Below are 8,110 nucleotides of genomic sequence, written 5' to 3' on the forward strand. Positions count from 1 at the left end.
GTAGATATGTGGGGGCGTGTTAGAACGAGCCGTTTTAGGGGGGCGTGGCAGAGTCTTAACTTTGATAAAGAATATCTCTTTGGTTTTGAGACTTTAGTCTTTGCAACTTCAGGGATCTTATCTATGCACAATCAGCTTGTAACATATGACCCCTTTAAACAAAAATTTACCTTCAACTACAGTTGCATCCATCGATTCTGCCATGTTTCTCATTGACACGCCCCCAACTCGGAAACTTGGGGCTTAAAGAACATTTAGAGTTTCCCACTCGTAATAACGACTTTAAGATGGCGTTCATGTGCGTTCAACTCGTAAATACGATCTATCCGGCATGACTTGAACGCACCATAACTGTTACAGCCCTAGATAGTGATCGTCAGCGTCTCCCGCAACACTGTCATTGATATGACTGCGATAAGCGCGTGCTTCTGATGCTGCGTGCAGCTGAAATCAACCACAAACTCATCACAATGAAAACAATACAAACAAAAGAAATAACAAACATGAACACTGGGATAATCGCCGATGTATATGGCGAACCCCCACTGATAAATGCATACACAAGAATGCTCATTTCATTTAACCGGTTTCATTTCCTCAGAGTGATTACATATGCTCTAAACTGCATTTTGCTCCAGCTGTATAAACACAGATGCTAAATGCAGCTGCTAATATACTTAATATTCGCTCCTGCATACAATGCAAAACTGCTAACAAGACACTTAGTTATGGTTGCTCATTTTTTAAAATTCAATTAGGCAGACCACGCAATACACACAGCGATATGTAGTGATGGGACGATTGATACCGAGGCTCCGATGCTTGTATCGAAATGACAATTGTGGTAGGTAGTCAGCCTTGTATAATACCACAGCATTATTTACCCTTTGTCAAATGTAGTTCCATTATACTTGATTCAGCTGTAGTTGGACAGACCAAAAAGATCTTGATTGCATCTCTCCAATCGGTAATATGAGCTGAGCTCAGGGCTGCTAAACATGTGAAAGGAAAGGGTTTGATTAGTTGGAAAGAATATAGATCCTGGAAGGGATGTCAAAACTCTGCTTTAAGCACTTACTGTTAAAAGCTCCTGACTTGACGTAAATGTATCATCTTTGTTAGACAGGGCCAACACAGATTCTATACATGTGTGTGGTATTCCTAACAAATTTCACAAAGAATCACACACAATTTTGTTCAATTATATGAGACTAAACTAAACAAAACGTATTAGCAAAGACCACCAAAACATCATTCTACAGTCTCCCACAGGCACAAAAAAGAGCTCACCTCCCTCCCAGAGAGCAAAGCTTGTCTTTTCTCACCTGTTTCTCATTGGCCACCGAGGTTCTTTCCTCCTCAGATATAATGTGATCTAGACACTTGACTTGAAGCATGCTGTTTCAACCCGCACTGCATGGCCCCAAAAAATAAATTTTTTCTTTATAGGTATAGCAGAGGTCAAATCTCTGGGAGAAAAGTCCCATATTACATTGGAAGCTAACAATGTTTGTGATTCGCTCAGTTTTACTTTATTTTATGCGTTTCAGACAGGCTTTTCAGTGATTCTTTCTGCAGGCCACACAGTTACGCCAGTAGGTGGCAACAAGTTAAGTTTATGAGTGAATTATTGAATCATTCACTGAATCGATTTGTACAAATACACTGATTCGTTCAGAAACTAATAACTGAGTGCATTACGGAGTCATTTACTCAATGATTCGTTAGAAAACACTGATCGATTCAGTAATGAAATGCCATTAGTGTGTGTGTTGCTAGGAGAGGCCTCGGTTGACTCTCCTTTGATTTAGTTTGGAATTATGTTTGTTGGCGGAGCAAAAATAAACAATGTAACTGGGAATATTGTTTCTAAAATGTCAATTATTTAACATCAGGTTTTTTTCACGACTATTGGTCAAAGATACAACTCTGCAGACTATTCTCAATTACCTGACTCAATAAAAGAAGATTTCATAAAGTTTACAGACTCTGCTCTACCGTATTGTGTTTGGTTACTCCGCTCCACTGAGTGGAAAAGGGTAGTACCCTGAGAGCACACTTCTTGTTAACCTTGGTGGTCCCTTTGAATGAATTCACAGATGGTTGTGCAAAAAAAACTCTAAAGAGGCCTAATGTCCCATTTATCATTTTATATTTCATTTTGGAATTGACTCATCATAAACGTCCTTGTGCTGTCTTTGATGGGATTAACAGTTTGGTTTGGAAAGCAGGATCACTCTGATTGTGATGGTTGACCGTGCGAGGTTCATTCCCTCTGATGTCTCTATTTCTTAATCGAATGTCAAAACCAGACACGCATCGAGGACAAAACATTAATCAAATGTCGTGCCTCTGTGCTGAAATTTGCTAGGAGTCATTCTAGGAGCCCTGATTTGTTTACTGAAATTGACAATCAACTTAAATGGGACTTCAAAATAGATGTTCTCTCTTTTTCTACAGATCAGCTTCAGCATCTGTTGAACAGAAGGACTGGAGTGTAAAATGCAGATAAAAACATGCACTGACCCATGGAGAGACAGAGGAAGAACAGGGGCTTCCGACAAAATATAGACTCGTTCAGCGAGGGTATCGGTCCCCAGCTATTTGATTGACACTGTCCTGAGGGAGCAATGCAGAACATTCCAAAATTCAGGAACCTCATGTCCAAAAAGGACTTTACCTCATAGCTGGAAGGCTGCCTGAAATGATAGTAAGCCCAATGGAAATAAGAAACTGCACTGAATTTATTTTGTCAAAAATTCTAGAAGCTTCTTTAAAAATAGAAACAAAAATAGTGGTTTCCCGCTTTCTTACCAACATTTTACATAATAAACAGTGGAGCAGTTCTGACTGATTGTTCTGCTTTTTGAAAACATCTAAAAAAATTCCAAATAAACTTTTAGAGCCAGTGGTCCAGAAATGCTGCACTGTGGAAACCAAACAATCTTGAGGTTACATATGCAAATTACCTGTTGCCACATATGGTAGAGAGCTCAGAACATGTATCTCCACACATGTGGAACATTTGAATTTCTTCAAGTGAAATTTGTGGGAACGTTTTGAAAGATGCCTTCATGTGCGGCCTGGGGAAGTCATTCTTACAAAATGTCACGTATTCTAGTCCGAAGTAGCTAAACAAAACATATTAATTATTTGCAAAATAAATCCAAATACCAACATCTCAATTCAAAATGATGAAACATATGCATTCTTATCACTTATTTATACATGGTTTCGAAATTAAATATTTGTGTTACATAGAGCAAACTGTGAAGATTGAGCAATTAACTAAGCTATCAGTTGTTCTATACATCACAGCTTAATGACTGAGACAGCATATAAAATTAAAATAACTTGCAAAAGTATTCATTATAATTCACTACAGACTTTCCACCGTTTTCCAATCTCTATATAGCGATTATAGATATTTTACATCATGATAGCCTGTTTATTATGGATCAGTCTTTCCGCAGAGTTTAAAAATTGTCATGCCTCATTCCAACTTGTGTATTATCTAGAACTTGTGTGTATCATCCCACTAAATACAACTTTGCTCAGTCATTAATTTGCTCGGAACTCGTAATTACGATATTTCCAACTCTACATGAAGTGCATAAGTGAACTGACCAAAAGAACAGAGAAATTCACACTTAGATGCTGAACAACCATGTTTAGCACAAGAAGACTAAATCATTTTGCAAACGTTGCTCTATTTCACTTTCTCTGAGCTCCTATGAGAACTGAAGTATCCAAAATTGCTTTGTTCAGGCATTGTTCAAATGCTGACTTTGTAAGGCCTAATATAGTGACATCAGAATGAACAGCCCACACAAGTAGCTCATGAAATTGAAATAGGATGCTGTAAAAGTGAAACTGATTTGAGCTCTTCATGATTTCGTTTAAATGAACCAGTGGTGATGCTAATAAAGGGAATATGCACTTTTGTCATGTGCAACCCTTCATTAATCTCTTTTCTATGAAGTTTAACCGAGAGCATAAAAATTGTTTTGGTAATTCACCCAAAAATAATTCACACTGGTTAAGAAACACTAAACAGGAAACTTTTTGCTTACAAAATGTCACTTTCAAACTCATTTGGTTTCACATCATGCAAGGTTCAGCTTTGTTTCTCATTTTCACAATCCAGTGAGAATCACCCTGGAATGTCTGAATATAAATTCAGTGGAAATTAAGCCCTTCACACCAATATGTTTAATTTTTTATTTGTTAAGAACAAAGTGCAGGCCGAATCTGCTTTGTTTTTAGAAAGCATTGATCTCATTTAAAAGCAACTATAGTGGGGTTTCGAGTGGCCTGTGAACAGCAGGAAATTTACTAAATATTTCTGAAGCCTATACGTTTCAGAAATCTTCAGAAGATCAGAGGTGCAGATACTAGACTCAGCTTCAGAAGTCTCTCTCCGTTACACGCTTATTGGGAAACTCCTGTTTACTCTGATATTGAAGTCTGATTTGTTCACGTTCGTGTAGCTGCATGAACCAATGGTGCTTCAACTCGCCAAAAGGGGTGGAGTGGACTGCTATATAAGTCAGCTCTGAGCACCATTTTGTCCGAAATTTTCTCCTTCAGCGACAAAGATTATCTCTTCGCTGGACTCTGAAGAAGCCGAAGCAAGAAGCTCAGCCTGCTGCATGCCGACGTGAGAAGAAGCCCTGGCAGCAGAAGATTGCCTAGAAGCCTTCCCCTGTAGCCATCTGGGGACTACAAGAGCAAATTTCTTAACAAATTTCCAGCAACGTTGTTGCAAATGTCGTGCCACAAGCGTGGCTAATGTAGCGATCCCCCTGTATGACGCAGATGGGCACGGAGAGTGCGACGCTTGTCTGGGCAGCGCCCACGCAGAGGCTACGCTCACCAGGACAGAGTGCTCTCACACCCTCCCTCCGATGCAAACAACATGGCCCAGCATGGATAGTGAGCTGATCCGCGTTTTCACTAAGGCTGTGGAGGATCATGGCCTGGCTTGGTCAGCTCCGGAAGAGCCAGCCCGTGGCCTCCTATACAAGTGGTACCTGAAGGGATACCATCAATGATCCTCCCACCAGCAGCCCACCCCATTTTTCCCGGAAGTTCACAAAGAACACACCAGAAAGTGGCGCGCCCCCTACTTGGTGCGTGTTAATCCCTCCGTCACTTCCTGCCGAAGCACTCCAGTTTGGCAGCTGTTTCAAGTCGCTAGAAGGCTCCATCCTCCCAGTAGTCTGCAAAACGGTGCCGCCTCCGTCAGTTCTCACTGAGGCCGGAAAGCCCTCAAAGAAGTCTTGCGCTCGCTCTCCATCCCTCCGCTTAACTCTGAGCGATCGAAGCTCTGTTCAGGCAGGACCCGCCCTTCTCATTCAGCATGCCCAAGCAAACTACACATACTCAAAAGAGCATTTCTCCTCTTCTCATTACCACAAATGTCAGTTCCCCGCTCCCTTGCCACTCGAAAAACTCAGACCACTTGACATCCGGCTCTGGGCTTGGAAAGCCATCCCGGATGTGTCAAGTTGGGTTCTAAAAACCATAAAAGGAGGTTACTTGCCCCAGTTCACTTGCAGGCCACCTCGTTTCAAAGGTATTATGCAAACGTCAGTACGGGACAACGATGCTCATGTTCTCCAGTCTGAAGTGCAAACTCTGCTTGCAAAACGAGACGTGGAAATGGTTCCTCTAGTGAACAGTGGGTCAGGCTTTTACAGCCGTTACTTCCTTGTTCCCAAGAAAGATTCTCGATCTCAGGCATCTGAACCGCTCCCTTATGAAACGGCCATTCAAGATGTTGACTTTGAAGCAGATTTTCATGCAAATATGCCCCGGGAACTGTTTTTTTTTTTATCTGTGTACATGAAAGATGCTTATATTCACATCCAGATAGCCCCTCATCAAAGACCGTTCTTGAGATTCACGTTCTAGGGGGTGGCTTATCAATATACAGTCCTACCATTCAAACTGTTTCTGGCCCCGTGCACTTTTACGAAGTGCATGGATATGGCTCTTTCCCCTCTGAGACAGATGGGAATCCGCATCTTGAATTACCTCAACGATTGGCTGGTTTTAGCTAGATCGGAACAGGAACTCATCGCTCACAGGTCGCTGCTACTCAGCCACTTGGAGCATCATCCCTTACTTGACCCGTCATCCTGTGACGTGTCCTATGTGGCCAACTTTCTGCAAGAGCTGCTGGACAAGGGGCACATTTTGCTTTTTGCTCACTGGTCACTTAATTTGCCAGGTATATTTCTGAGCAAACATCCAGAAATGGCTCATGAATTAAACATCACCACATGGCATAATTTCCAGCAAGTTGTCAAATGCTCTTCCTAAGATTGTCTGCTTGTACAGCAGTGGTTTTTGAAGTATTGTCACACAAAAAATATTTACAAATGGAAAACCATCGGTAGAATCTTGCAGCAACTTAAGTTGCCTGCAGGCTTAAATGGGTTCAAATTACTTATGTTCTCTTTCTATTCCTATTAATTTATATACATTAACTTCATATCATAACAATTGGTTTATAGAAGCATAACCTGCTGTCTAGACCTCTCTAGATCTGTTTTCACACTTTAATTTACATAATGGATATTCTTTTTAAAGTTGTGCAATTTGACATATGTTAGTATTTTTCTCAGAACACATCTCCTTGTATCTTTTAACAAAGGCAGATTGCTTGGGAAATTCTTCAGGAATCTACTAGAACAGTTTTTTATGAATGCCTTGGGGTTGAACTCTAACCAACGTCATGCAGAGAAGCACATAACAAGCTGTTTGTTGGTTGTTATTTTGTTGTCATCTGATTTTTTTTCTTCTTTTCAGTTGCATTGTTTTATTGGGGGGATTTATCCTGTGGTAATGACAGAATAGTAGATGAGCATAAGAAATGGCAAAGTAAGTGCTGGCTTAAAAAAGAAAAAATGTCAGCAGACACAAAATGAGCAAATTTACCTCTGACATCAAACTGTGAGGGAGGAATTTTAAAACAGAAGGTTCACTCTGTCCCCTGTTTATTCTTATAGTTTGTAGGCCTATAATATGCTCAACAAATTTGCTGTCTAAACGTGCCCAGATTTCCTATTTGTACAGCCAGTCAGCATTATAATCAGACAATTGTCTTGAACTGCTATTAACACACTGCCGGTGCAGGATGCAGGTCATCTCACAACGTGTCAAAGGTCTCTAAGGATTGCTCATGTGTCCAATGCATTTTCAAGTCTGAAAGTGTCATTTGTGAAGCCAGACTGAAAAACCCAACTGATGCTAAATGTTGTTGCTGAATTAAAATGATTAAAATGCCAAGCTCTAAAATATTTTATTGGGAAGAAACTGTGAGTAAAAATGTAGAATATTGTTGTAGGCAATGGGAGGCTTTGCAGTCACAAAGGTGAAGAACTACTGCTTTAAATTAGGGTGACCATACGTCCTCTTTTCCCCGGACATGTCCTCTTTTTGGACCTAAAAAAATGCGTCCGGCCGGGAATTCTTAATCACCGAAAATGTCCGGGGGTCCGTCCGAAATCGCATACTGCTTAGTAGGTACTACATTTGGATTTGAACGTACTACTCGACCGTTAAAAAGTACGTTCTATCCACCTTTTTCTTGTCGTAAAAATGGGCTCGGCCATTTGTAAATTATATGGGTCTGGCTTCCGGTCTCATCCGCGTCCACTCCGTCCAGCTATTTTTAGCTGAGCAGAGCAGTTCGTTTTGCTGCTTGATATTGAAAGTTGGTGTGTCTTATCATATTATTTTAATGTATTATCTTAATTATGAACACACTGGTTTGTAGTGCAAACAGTTTTACCGTTTACTGCACGTTGTTATTCTCCTCGTTATTTACCTATAGCGGCTAATGAACCGGAAGTCTCACCCATAGGCTTACTTCCGCGTTGAAGAAAAAGGTGGTATGAATGCGAGTAGTATGAATGGAATTCGGACGCACTACATCCGCCATGTTGATGTTGTCACGTGACATGCGTCTTCACAAGAGCCCCAAAACGTAAAGAGCCCTCACTACGGCTGAACATCAGCAATGTTTCACGTTATTCTTACCGCTTTCATCTGCGTTTTAACGTTGATTGGATCAACAGCTCAGAGGCGTCGGTCAGCTGCT

This window comes from Sinocyclocheilus grahami, unplaced genomic scaffold, assembly GCF_001515645.1.
Source record: "Sinocyclocheilus grahami isolate Dianchi unplaced genomic scaffold, SAMN03320097.WGS_v1.1 scaffold21.1, whole genome shotgun sequence".
Classification (NCBI taxonomy): Eukaryota; Metazoa; Chordata; class Actinopteri; order Cypriniformes; family Cyprinidae; genus Sinocyclocheilus; species Sinocyclocheilus grahami.